At 35.8% G+C, this 14317-nt stretch overlaps 1 non-coding gene across 1 annotated transcript; it reads right to left on the reverse strand.

Moving 5' to 3' along the window:
• Window positions 1-13380: 13380 nt before the first annotated feature.
• On the reverse strand, window positions 13381-13516 carry Trnai-uau (transfer RNA isoleucine (anticodon UAU)). The gene is made up of 2 exons: window positions 13479-13516; window positions 13381-13416 (listed from the first exon to the last, which is right to left on the reverse strand). It is a non-coding gene; the product is annotated as a tRNA-Ile (tRNA).
• Window positions 13517-14317: the final 801 nt, after the last annotated feature.

The following is a 14317-nucleotide window of genomic DNA, read 5'->3' on the forward strand; positions in this document are numbered from 1 at the left end:
ACAAAAAAGACAAAAAAGACAAAAAAGACAAAAAAGACAAAAAAGACAAAAAAGACAAAAAAGACAAAAAAGACAAAAAAGACAAAAAAGACAAAAAAGACAAAAAAGACAAAAAAGACAAAAAAGACAAAAAAGACAAAAAAGACAAAAAAGACAAAAAAGACAAAAAAGACAAAAAAGACAAAAAAGACAAAAAAGACAAAAAAGACAAAAGACAAAAAAGACAAAAAAGACAAAAAAGACAAAAAAGACAAAAAAGACAAAAAAGACAAAAAAGACAAAAAAGACAAAAAAGACAAAAAAGACAAAAAAGACAAAAAAGACAAAAAAGACAAAAAAGACAAAAAAGACAAAAAGACAAAAAAGACAAAAAAGACAAAAAAGACAAAAAAGACAAAAAAGACAAAAAAGACAAAAAAGACAAAAAAGACAAAAAAGACAAAAAAGACAAAAAAGACAAAAAAGACAAAAAAGACAAAAAAGACAAAAAAGACAAAAAAGACAAAAAAGACAAAAAAGACAAAAAAGACAAAAAAGACAAAAAAGACAAAAAAGACAAAAAAGACGAAATTGACCAAAGAATATTTGAAAAGATGAATGCCAAAATTTTAAATGTATATTTTTTATATCAATCATTTCTGAGTTTTTTGCATCCCTAGCAGATCAACGAAATTGGTTGACGGCACAATGTTGTTGTTGTTTCTGCTGTTACTGCCATTTGCCAGGTTATTGGTTGCAATTTTTGATGCCGCTCATCCCCCCGGGCAGTCACACAGTGCACAGTTAAAAAAGCACAAAATTCGATAATTGTTCGAAAAACTCACGCGCACCTCCGAACCGCAATCGATTTGCGTTGCTGTTGTTTTCCACTTATTGCTGGCGGCTCCCCTGTTTTGGGACCACTTCTCTAAAAGCCCCGCCGACGACGTCGATTTTCGACGTCTTAAGCGCGCGCTCGCGGGGGTAATTGTGGGAACCACGTGATAGCGGAAGGCTTCCGCCTTTCCTTTCTGACGTTTGGGCAACCTCGTTTTGGCACTTGGATCACCTTTCTTTTGGCTTTGAAGAGATTCATGGATTTTAATGATCGAGGAAAAAAAACTAAATTTTCTGAAATCCTAATGCAAGACATGTGAGTCAACGCCAAACCTAACCTACAATAAGCCCCCTCCCCTCTGCGATCAACCCAGCACGTGTCTCGTGGAGGGCGGAGCCGGCCAATTGCGGCGTCTTCAGCATCGGGTCTCCAATTGGCACGCTTTTGGCCGACCGTTGGGCAACTCCTCAACGCCAAATTATGACCATTAACGGACGACCACGTCGCCGCCTCTCAGGTTGCCCAAGTCCACGGTGTCCAAGGTCACTTCTTGCGACAACTGTGTGTTGGTCAGACACCACCTTTCACGCAGGTTGGTTCGATCGATAAATTCTAATCGATCTTCGTTAGGTCGAACACATGTCTGATTTTGGAGGATGGTTTTCTTGCACTGAATAGGGTTCTGAACGTCGGGAGTACCGGGAACCGAATTACCAAAATACATATGTTCTACACATCAATTATCGTGCTGGACGACCTGCGACAGCGTTGACCACTGCCATCTGAACAGCGGGTCTCGTACAGGAAAGGAGAAGAAACTAAGGACTTGTGATGAAGGAACTTAAATATCTCACTTTAGATTTGAGTTCTTCCATTCCAATATCTGGCCGGCAGCGAAATTATGGGATAGTATAATCTGTATCAGATACCTCTCTTATTGACAGGTTCCCTACCCAGTAAACACCCCGACCCAAAAAAAAAAGCTAAAACAAAACACAAGCGCGAAAAACCATTTGAGAAAACAAAGTGAGACCTACACACATTTTCCGCCCTTTTGTTTTCGAGCCGTTTGTTCCCGAACAATTTCCATCATCTGCCGTGGTCGAAGCAACGTGAAATGATCAACGCGATGACAAAAGCGGAAAGGTGCGGCTGGAAAAGGACGACGACGACGACGACTCCGTGTGTCCCGGTGGCCAATTGAGGGCAACCGAGCGCAGTGCGAGGGATCGTAAAAACAATGAGCGGAGCAATAAATTAAGGATGAAAATTTAATTACGGACGGAGGACGACGCGCGGGAACAAATACGGCTGCGAGGCGCGATGAAAGGGATTGTCCACGTGGAGAGGTGGGACGGTTGCCACGTGTTTTTTTTTCGGTTTTGTTTTGTTTTGAGAACAAAAGAACGCATGTTTTTGGTGGTGTTTTGTGGATATGTTTGATTTTCATTAAATTTTATTTTCAAATCCGTTCTAAACAAAACTTCAAACTTCAACGATTTACGTGAAACGATAACATTTCTAAAAGTACAAATAAAATCACACTTGTTTTCAGCGCAAATAATAGTAGTTTATGCAACAAATTGCAAAAAAGATGATCTTTTCCAGCATAAGTCGTACGTGGTTCACTGAGTTGGATGGATACGACGAGTGTTGGGGGATGGCTTCGAACCTGGGTCGTCTTCGATGCCGTGGACTGTAAGACGGCAGCCACCTCCAACACGCCAGGGTAGAGACCCGGATGGAACCTGCTTCAGGTCCAGATTACGCCATGCATCGCCCGACGGCCGACCCGGCCGGTATTGGATTACTCCAGAATATCCCGGTGCACAATAAAACTCGCGGTTAAAGTGTAAATGCCGAATTATATTTAACAACGTTTATTCTACTGTACAACAAATATACACAATTGTACGGGCAGAGCCCGTGGCCTTCCAGGCCGGTCCCCTGGACCTAACTAAAACTAGAGTGGGTCAAACAGTAAAAATGATGCCTCCATTTGGAGATGACCCTCAAGAAGGTTCATCCCGAGCCCTTCTCCCGAGAGTACTCACTCTCCCTAATTGTAATATCTCGTCCCCATTATTCGTTAGGTTAAGTAGATTGTGTTGGTTCTGTTGGGTTAAAGATCACGAGCACAGTGGCCAACAGTGCTGCATGACCAATACGCACCAATTTCTAGGGTAGGGTAATGTGACCTAAATTAGACCCAATATCCTTTGCCTTAGTCCCAAACAACGAGTACGACGAAAATTAATGTTAAAATCTTAACATTCCATAGGTCGCCTTCCCTAAGGTGTCGTGATATGGTCCAGCTTGCGACGATACACTACAAAGAAAAAATATAGTTGAATTATGGAAGGTTAAATTATGGTAGGTCACATGAAAGAAATGTCTAAAATGTGAACCTGAAGAAAATTTACAAAAATCTGATGAAAACCAACCAGTTCTTGATGCATTATTAGACATATTTTTAACGCAAAATCTGACATCATTTCCTGATTTTTTCTGTACCTTCCCTTTACTAACCACACCGGCAGTCGCGTACGTGTACTTTGTAAACACATTGCAGGGAAACTTGTACGGAACGCCAAAACAGGCGACTTCCGAAGGGCTAAGCCAGGGGTGCCCAACCTTTTGGCCCTGCGGGCCAGATTTGATTATTCCGATGCTGTGACGGGCCGGAAGTAATGTTTGATAATAGCTGAAAAAGTAAACATTTTTTTCTCATTTTTATTAAGTAAACAATTTTTTGCAAAGTTTTTATGAAAAAATAAACAAATTTATCTTTCAAAAATGTGTTTCTTTCATTTATTTTTATTTTGAATTGTTTTGTAATGTTGTATGTCGATTGCAATTAAATACCTTGATATCATTAACTTTTTACAACATTCAAATTTAATTGGTCATTGCAACTTTCTTAAAGTTAAATTTCCTTAACATAAAAATATTAAAAAAAATCAATGATGGCCTTATGAAATTTAATGAACTGAAATTTTTATTGAAATCTTCTTTGGGATCATCCATAAACCACGTGGACACATTAGGGGGGGGGGGGGGAATTGAGATTTCCACGCGGACACTTTGATTTGTGGATGGTCCCTTTACAAAAAAACATTATTTGCGTTGTTGTGTACCTTTACTCAAATATTTTACAAAATATTTTAAAATTATTTAAAAAAACAAACATGTTAAAACCACAAAAATATGTATTGAATAGTTTTCAATTCGTTATTCTTCAAATTTCGAAGTCAATGAAAAAAAAAATTGTTGCTGCTTATTTTTTTACTGATTTTGTAATTTTTTGAAATGTTTTAATAATATATTTGCAGCAATCTTTATTTTAAATGTAATTGATTTGCTTTCATGACCTTTTTTCAAACAAAACTTAATCACTGAAAAGTTGTTCTGAAAAAATAAATATTTTTTTGCTTAGTCACTAATTTGCTTCATAAATCAATTTTTATCAAGTTCCTTAAAAAGAACTTCAATATGAAGTAAATGTTGAAAAAAACTGATTAAAAATTTAATTATGTGACAGATAGTCATTTTTAGACAACAATCCATGTTTTTTTTTTCATATACATATTTCACATTTTTAGATTTGTTTTCTTGCGCCATTTTTCAGTTTTTCTAATTGATTCCAAATAGAAATGATAAGAATTAAATTCAAACATTAGGAATGATTGAATTTGGAACCTTTTTTATGCAAAAGCAAAATACAAATAATACGTTGAATTAGCATTAATTTATTGCTAAAGCAAAAAAAAAAATTACTTATGGTTTCTAGTTAAAATTTTACCTCAAGCCTATTTTTTGAATTTGGACTCTAATAATGATTTGTTCTTAATGTGAAATTGTCAAAAGAATCCGATAATGCAATTATGAACAATCATATTTATCAATGTTTTCATTATTATACATCGATAAAAAAATCTGTACTCGCGTTTCACATTTGTACGTTTCCGATACATAATTTTTAGAAAAAAAAAAAAAAAAAAAAGGTGGAGAAAAAAAAAATCAATCAAACAAAATTTTCGTTTTTTTCGTTTTACTTGCTACTGGGACTGATAAGCTGAGAACTAAATTTGAGAATCGCAATAACTTTAAAAGTTATTGTTATTATCTGGTTCTCAAATTTTCCTAATTGAAATACGCAATTCTTATATTCTAAGATCTGTATCTTGATACCGGGTATTCCAATCAATTCGTTGTCTTCGACAAAGTTGTAGGCATTGCTTAGGACTTCTAAAAACCCCAAAAATACCATTTTTTTATACGATTTTACAAAAAATGCCATCATTAGAGCTATGGCACAATAGCGTGATTCGTTTTACTGAAAGTTTCACGGATCGTTCTGAACATTTGGTGGTCGATTCTGTATGCAAAAATAGGACGATGGCCGAAATTTGAGCCAAATCCATGCAGGGGAACCTATCAGCCATTTCAGGGCTTTTAAGTTTCTGATCATGTTTGAAAATCGACAAAAATAAATTCTGGTATTAAATTATCAATCGAAGTAGACGTCTTCGGGGATCAAAACATAGCTATACAGCAATTCCATTTGAAAAGAGCCTATAGGTTTATAAACCGAAAAAAATGTTCTCCGATCGGGCTCAAAATTTTTCTGGGGAATCCTTGGCCAAAATAATTAGACCCGTATTTTTTTTTTGTTTGGCCATTATGGTGACCTACGCCGTGTTAGGGTGGTCTGAAAAATGACCATTTTCGTCGATTTTCGCAAAAACCACTTTTTTCGAAAAATCATAACTCCTCGCCATTTTTACCGATTTCAATTGTCTTATACGCAAATGAAAGGTGATAAGTTAACCTTTCAAAGAAAAATAGTAAGAAGTTTCAAAAATCTAGCCTAACATATGAAAAGGGCGTATGAAACTTAAAAATGCCGTTTTGACGGCGTCTGGACCAAAGAGTCTATGTCTGGAAATATTTTTATCGGATTTCCCGGACATTTTTACATAACATACAAAAAAGTTGATTTTTGCCGATTTTTTCATTTTCCGGTTTTTGAGTGTGGCGCGTCGAAAAACTCAGTTTTTATTTTCAAAAAATCATATCTGTGAAACGTACAGTTCGACATCGCCAATTTTTTGATATGTTTTGTGAAATTTTCCGAGGAATCCGATAAAAGTATTTTCAGACATAGGCTCTTTGGTCCAGACACGGTCAAAATGCCATTTTAAGTTTTTATACGACTTTTTCAAATGTTAAGCTAGATTTTTGAAACTTCTTACCATTTTTCTCAAATAGCCAAATTATTCATCTTTGTTTTGCGTCTAAGACAGCTAAAATCGGATGGAATGACGCGGAGATATGAAAAAAGTGGTTTTTTGCGAAAAATGACGAAAACTGCCATTTTTTTAACCACCCTAGCACGATGTAGGTCACTCTAATGGCCAAACAAATCAATACGGGTCTAATTATTTTGGCCAAGGAACCCCCAGAAAAATTTTGAGCCCGATCGGAGAACATTTTTTTCGGTTTAGGCTCTTTTCAAATGGAATTGCTGTATAGTGAAAAATTCAGCAAATTCGTTGAAGGTTTGGCGATTTTGTAGAACTAGAACATGTTTTTTTTTGTGATTTTCGGCAGAAAATTACTAATTTCAATTTAAAAAAAAAGTACCATTTCGTCCTACAAAATCGCCAAACTCAAAAGCCTTATGCTGATGCGTTCTCCTGCATGGATTTGGCTCAAATTTCAGCCATCGTCCTATTTTTGCATACAGAATAGCTCACCATTACGCTCGTGTAAAAAGTTGTCCAAATGCTTTTTTTATGAACTGTAGAAAAATTGTCAGAAGCTGTTTTTGACTTGAGTTGTAACTGTAAAAACAAATTTTGCAATCAGAAATTTTAATATCGCGCACCGTTTTCATCGAGAAGGAATAAAATTGTTTCAAAAAACTTCAAAAATTCAATGGAATTAGACGTGCAATCAAAACCGAGAATTATTAGAAATACATTTTCCTGCTTTAAAAATAATGTTTATGCATAATTGAGCAAGTTTAAAAATACTTAGATTTTGTTGTGAAATTTCGGTAAACAGTTTCGCCAAAAATTTGGTTTTCATCGTATCAATTATGATTTGCAAACAAAAATTTCTATTTTACACTGCATTGTTAAACACTTATTATTATGAAGTATCTATAATTTTGCCACCCCTCCCCCCTTCCCTCTCAACTTTACCCAGAGTAAAGGGACATAAACTTTCGAAATATTTGCAACGGCCTTACAAGCAATAAAAAAAAAAACATTTTTTCTTCAAAAAAAATGCCATGCTAATGCATTTTTTTATAATTGTTTGAAGTTAATAATACTTTAAAATTTGTTAAAAATAAATATTTTTTTTTTCAATTCTGTTTGTAACATCTAACTTTGGTACGAAGGCAATTCAAAATTACTGCAGTCTGGCTCAAAGCGACAACGTCCATCAAGGTTGCAATTTTTCCGTCCGTTTCGGAAAAATCTGCAACTGATTTGCTGGAAATCGAATCAAAAAAGTTTGAAAAACAAGAGCTGTGATGGTGCTGGCCTCCAAGCCTTTGGTCATCCAAATGTTTGGACTTGGCCGAGTTGATTGAAGGGCAACCCCTTGCTCTCTCGTCCTCCCTCTGGTCACAGACATTCAGACGAGGTTGCTTTTTTTGGAAAATCAAGAGCTTCTTTTCGCTGGAAAATTCTGTGCATCTGACACTTTTTTTTTGTTCTCTGCTCAACCCTTCACTCAATTTCATCACACTGCGAATCGTCTATCTCTGCGGCAACAAAATTGCTATTAAGTCATCTTTGGGGTTGGAAAGTCACATGTCTGCCGATGCTTCTGGCGGGGGTGCATCCACATCACGTGAACGTTCCCATCATCAGCGCAGTCGAATGGGGCGCCTCATTTTTCTTTCAATGCTATGCCATGCCACGGCTGGGTGAGTGTGATTTTCCGTCGGAGGCTTCTTAATTTGAATAATTGGCGAAAAATGAAAGTGCGACTCGCAGGTTCAAATCGACACAAACACCCACACATGGGTAGACCGTCAACAAACATGTGCGAGGGAGGGCTTAAGTAGCCCTCGAGGGCCATTTTGTTCTTTTTTTAGGATTGCTTTGAAATAGTGGAATGTTTATCGCATTTTATTAATGCAATTTATTGTTTGTCGGAAAAAATAGATTCAAAAATTTAATAAAATCTGTAAATTAGTTCAAACATCAAGGGTTAATACTGAAGATGGTACAATGCACTTTTCCAGCCAGCTGACTGTTTTTTCTTTCTTTCCAAAGTTTTCATGGGCGACCAATGATGATGCTGTAATTTCTACGCGAGCTGTGTGTGTTAGGGTTTGGGAAAATGGCAACGGCGCACAATTGAATTATTAATTGGAGAATTGCGCGCACAACTCACTCACGCGCGCATTTGGATGGGATGCGTATTCACGTGGAAAATGCGCAGTGGGTGAGAGTGAGTATGGTTAGGGGATGATAGTTGCTACAATGTTGTACAAAAGGGAGATTTGTCTTCTGAAATGAGACGAAAATGAGTAAAAATGTTTTTTTTTTTGTAAATTATGCCACATTTTGGGCCTTTGCAAATATTTTTCAAAGTTTGTGTCATCCTCCTTCATAAAACTCAAAACTAGACTTTTTTCTAAAACTCTAATTTTTTTCATGGAAACCGAAATGCATTATCTGAAAACAAATAAAAAAATCTTGCTATGTCCATTATTTTCTACAAGTTTGGGCTCATCTAATACTTTGTTTATAGAAATGTATTTTTTCTGAGGTTTTGCTTTATCCAGAACTGTTACCAAAAAATAGAAGTTTGTAGAAGGTTTTAAAATGCATGAAAAAAATTTCTAGAAAAACCATTCTGTAGCCTATCCCAGCACATCTTAAAATAAACTTCATAAAATATTTGTAACGGCCTTATGAGAAATTTTTCTTGCTTTTTTTGTGCTAATTTGATCTTTGTTTTGTTTTTCCAATAGAGAAACAAAAAAACAGAATATCGTCGCAATCTAAATCAGGGGTGCTCTAAGTTTTTGGAGGCCGGGCCAAATTTGAAGCTCAAATGAGCTTGCGGGCCAAATTTACAAAAAAAGGTTATTGAAAAAAAAAATAACATTATTTTAATTTAAAAGATTTAATTTGTTATTTAAAAAAAAATCAATTCAAAATAATAGAAACCACAAAATAACGGTTTTGTGGTTTCTATTATTATTAATTATAAAATATTTTGAACAAATTATTTGTATCCTAAAGTGGGGATCAAAATATTGATAAATCATATGTTTTTTTTTTTAGCAAAAAAATAAAAATGATCATCATATAATAGTTTAAAATAAACCTTAAATTTGAAAAACTATAAAATCACTTTACAAGTGGTCAACGGGCCATTTTACATGATCATTCAAAATGGGTCCGCGGGCCACAAAATATCACCTCGCGGGCCACGTTTGGCCCGCGGGCCATACTTTGGTCACCCCTGATCTAAATGATTTACGAAATAAAACTTCTGAACTCGATTCGAATAAGAAAAGATTATGCTTCAGTTTTATTTAAATAAGTTATTAACACACAATGTTTTGGATTTTAATGAATTTGAAACGTTTACCAAATTGACCAAAAACGACCAAGATTAAAAATGGGATCAAAACGAACAAAAAGACTAAAATTATCAAAACTACCGAAACGACCAAAATAACAATCTCCATCAAAATTTTTGAAACTGCATAAACGACAAAAATGGTCAAGACGAAAAAAATTCCAAATCTACCGAAATGATGAAAATGACTAAAATGACCAAAATTACCAAATCGTCCAAAACGATCACAAAGATCAAATCGACAAAAAATTACCAAACCGTCCAAAATTACTAAAACGATAAAAATGGTCAAAAAGACCAAAACGGCTGAATGGACCAAAACGACCAAAATGGTCAAAACGATCAATATGGTCAAAACAACAAAAAGGACCAAAATGATCAAATGACCAAAACGACCAAAATGGCTAAAACGACATAAACGACCAAAAATATCAAATCGACCGAAATTACCAAAACGGCTAAAATAACCAAACAATCAAAATGGTCAAAACGACCAAAATGGCAAAATTGACCAAAATGACAAAAATGGCCAAAATGGCCAAAACAATGAAAATGAACAAAATGGCCACATGATCAAAACTACCAAAACGATCAAATTGACCAAAATTAACAAAACGATCAAATTGATGAAAATAACCAAATCGTCCAAAAATACAAAAACGATCAAAATGGTCAAAACGACCAAAACGGTAAAATCGACGAATTCGACCAAATGACCAAAAAGATCAAAATGATCAAATTGGCCAAAACGACCAATGTGGCCAAAACATCTAAAACGACCAAAATGATCAAAATGATCAGAACAACCAAAATGGCCAAAACGATCAAAATAACCAAAATGATCAAAACGACCAAAACGACCAAAATGACTACAACAATCAAAACGATCAAATTGACTAAAACGACCAAAATTACCAATATTTCCAAAATGACCAAAACGATCAAATCGACCAAAATGACAAAAACGATAAAAATGTCAAAAATAAACAAAATTACCAAAACGACCAAATCGTCCAAAATAGCCAAAAAGACCAAAGTTACCAAATAGTCCAAAAATACCAAATAAATCAAAATGGTCAGAACGACAAAAACGGCAAAATTTACGAAAATTACCAAAATTGACAAAACGACCAAAATGACCAAAATTATCAAATCGAACAAAATGGCCTAAACAACCAGAATAGCCAAATCGACCAAAATGGTCAAAATAACCAAAATGGTCAAAACTATCAAAATGACCAAAATTACCAAAATAGTCAAAACGGCAAAATCGACTAAAATAACCAATTTGACCAAAATGATTGAAATTGCCAAGACGACCAAAATGGCAAAACGATTGAAATAACCCAAATGACAAAATCGACCAAAAAGTCCCAATAGATCAAATGACAAAAATGATCAGGAATACCAAAACGACTAAATCGTCCAAAATTACCATAACGATCAAAATAATCAAAACGACAAAAAAGACAAAAATGGCCATAATGATCAAATTGAACAAAATAACTAAATCGTCCAAAAGTACCAAAACGATTAAAATGACCGAAATTAACAAAATGACCAAAAATACCAAAACAACCAAATCGACCAAAATAGTCAAAACGACCAAACTGGCCAAATTAACCAAAATTACCCAAACGACCAAATTGATCAAAAGGCTCAGAACAACCAATATGGCCAAAACGATCAAAATGACCAGAATGATCAAAACGACCAAAACGACCAAAATTGCTTAAACGATCAAATCGATCAAAACGACCAAATTTAAAAATTACGAAAACGATCAAATTGACCATAATCATCAAATCGTCCAAAATTACCAAAACGATCAAAATGGTCAAAACGACCAAATCAACCAAAATGACAAAAACGACCAAAATCAAAACAACCAAAGCGACCAAAATTACCAAAACGTTAAAATTGACCAAAATTACCAAATCGTTCAAAACTACAAAAACGAACAAAATGGTCAAAACGACAAAAAAACCGAAATGGCCATAACGATAAAATTGATAAAAATAACCAAATCGCCCAAAAGTAACAAAACGATCAAAATGGTCAAAACAACCAAAACGACCAAAATGACAAAAACGATAAAAATTACCAAAATTACCAAAACGATCAAATCGTCTAAAATAGCCAAAAAGACCAAAATTATCAAATAGTTCAAAAAAACAAATCGATCACAATGTTCAAAACGACCAAAACGCCCAAATTTACCAAAATTGCAAAAACGACCAAAATGACCAAAAATAATAAAATGACTAAATCGAACAAAATGGCAAAAACAACCAAAATGGCCAAATCGACCAAAATGGTCAAAACTATCAAAATGACCAAAATGACAAAAACGACCATAACGACCAAATCGGCAAAAACGATCAAAATAACCAAACGATCAAAGTGACCAAAATTATCTTATCGTTCAAAATAACCAAAACAATCAAAATTGTCAAAACGGCCAAATCAACCAAAATAACCCATTCGACCAAATGACCAAAATTGTCAAAACGATTAAAATGTATAAACCGATCAAAATTACTATAATGACCAAAATGACCAAAACGAACAAAACGACCAAAATGACCAAAATAACTAATTCGACCAAAATGAATAATCGACCAATTCCAAATACATCAAAACGACAAAAATTACCAAAGCGGTCAAAAAGACCAAGACAACAGCCAAAATTACAAAAAATATACAAAATACAAAAAACGAACAAAATTACTAAATCGTCCAAAATAACCTGAAGGATAAAAATGGTCAAAACAACCAAAACGGTCATATCGATCAAAATGACCAAAATGACAAAAAGAACCAAAAACGACCAAGATGGCCAAAACTGCCAAAATGACCGAATCGATTGAAATTATCGAAATTGCCAAAACGACCAAAACGGCCAAAACGGCAGAAAATTAACACGCACAATGTTTTGGTATTTAATGATATGATTTTTAATAACTTTGATAGTATAGTTGCAAAAAAATGTGAAAAAGCGAAACACAAGTACAATATTGAATAAGTTGCCGAAAAAAAAACAAACAAACAAACAAACAAAAGTGAAAATGTTTGAAATGTTTGAAAATGGTGGAATGTCAATTCGTCAGTTTCACTATGTTTGAAAAACTGAATGCATATTAAATTAACAACATCTACTTTGTAGGCTAACAATAGCATCAAAATATTCCCTGGACCAGCTTAATATTCACACCATTCCCTATAATCATATTAATTAGTCAAACTCATCCCCACACAAAAGTCGCATGTCAAAGCATGGACACACATACACATTCCATCAACTTGTAGATTCGTGTCGCGCCATTCTATTCTAATCAGAGCTAAATTCCTGGTGCACACACACATATTCACAACAAATGCCATTCGTTTGTGATACTCGCCCTTTAACGTTCCCACCCGAGAGACACTCCCTAGAACATCACTCTAATCTGGGAAAATCCCCACGCATTTGTCTCTCACTGTGTGTATGTTCTCAGCCGCGACTATTCTAGGCAGTCCACTTTTTGTGTGTACAATTTAACCTGTCGTCAAGCGTCATCTTCGTCGTCGCCATAATTGCGTCACACGCACACACGCGCGCTGCGCCAAAGCCCAATGGGATGGGTAAACTCACACGACAACGATCTTTCGTAATAATTGTTGCAGCTAATTGTCGGGGTCTCATCATCATCGCGCACACACACACGTCACTCAAGCCAAACAGTAGGCTTTGACGCGATGCGTGTGACTGTCATGCGAGCCTACGCCTACTATGCATACAATGGCGGCCGCCGTCATCGTCGTCACGACCTTTTTTTGTTCCAAACCCCATTGATAAGCCGAAGAACTTTGTCAAGGTGAATGACACACACTTGCAACAACAAAAACCAAGTCAAAGTGTGCGACGACCTCAAGTCAGTGAAAGCAAGCAAGAAAAAAAAAGTTCCTGCTCCAGGTGAGGCTCGAACTCACAACCCCGGCATCGCTCACACGAACAACGCGCCGCTCGCGCCGAGATTTCGGCCCCGCACCGCGTGTACTGTCTTATAAGTACCGTGCGCTAACCAATTGCGCCACTGGAGCTGTGAAGATGGGCGCTGAATGGGGCCGATGTGCCGATGGCATACTTTGAGGCGCCGATGTTGGTGAACGCGCGAAAGGGGTTCAGCATGCTGCGATTCGGCATTGTCTTCGGGGAAGTTTTTTTTTTCTTTCGTTTCTTTCTCGGTTCTTGCAGTCAATGGTCAGTGGGGTGTTTCGGAGGAAGAAATTTCGGTGCGTGTCGTATCGTGTTATTGTTGTTGTATTTGTTTGCTACTCAAAGAAGCAAAAGCAGGGGGGAAACAATTAGCGAAGAATGCACACACAAACTAGAACTCTTGCTCTCGAGGGGTTTCGGAAAGAATGTGCTAATTAACGAGTTAGAACGATTTGTTGGATTGCAGGAGTGAAGATTTAAGCAGTTGTGTTATTTATGGATGCTGCACAATGAAATTTGGTGGATTACCTTGATAAAAAAAATCGTTGCCCAATCCCCCTTTAGGTGGCTGGTGCCTTCCCCACAAACCATAAGATAATGATTTCGTGAATAAATAACATTTAAGTGCTCATAAGTTTTGATAGGATTGTCAGATCTTAATTATTTCTGGCTAATCGGCTAATCACAGACAAGTAGATGTAAATATTTCTCAAACTAACGGTCAATTTGAATGACATATTTTGAAAAAAAAAAAATGACCGGTTTGCCAAAATATCCAAATCGTCAAAAATGCCAAAATTAACAAAATAATCAAACCAACCAAAATCATACCAACCAAAATTACCAAATCGATCAAAATCAAACGACCCAAATGACCAAACCTACCAAAATGATCGAAATGACCA

Source organism: Culex pipiens, chromosome 3 (assembly GCF_016801865.2).
Source record: "Culex pipiens pallens isolate TS chromosome 3, TS_CPP_V2, whole genome shotgun sequence".
In the NCBI taxonomy this organism is placed as follows: Eukaryota; Metazoa; Arthropoda; class Insecta; order Diptera; family Culicidae; genus Culex; species Culex pipiens.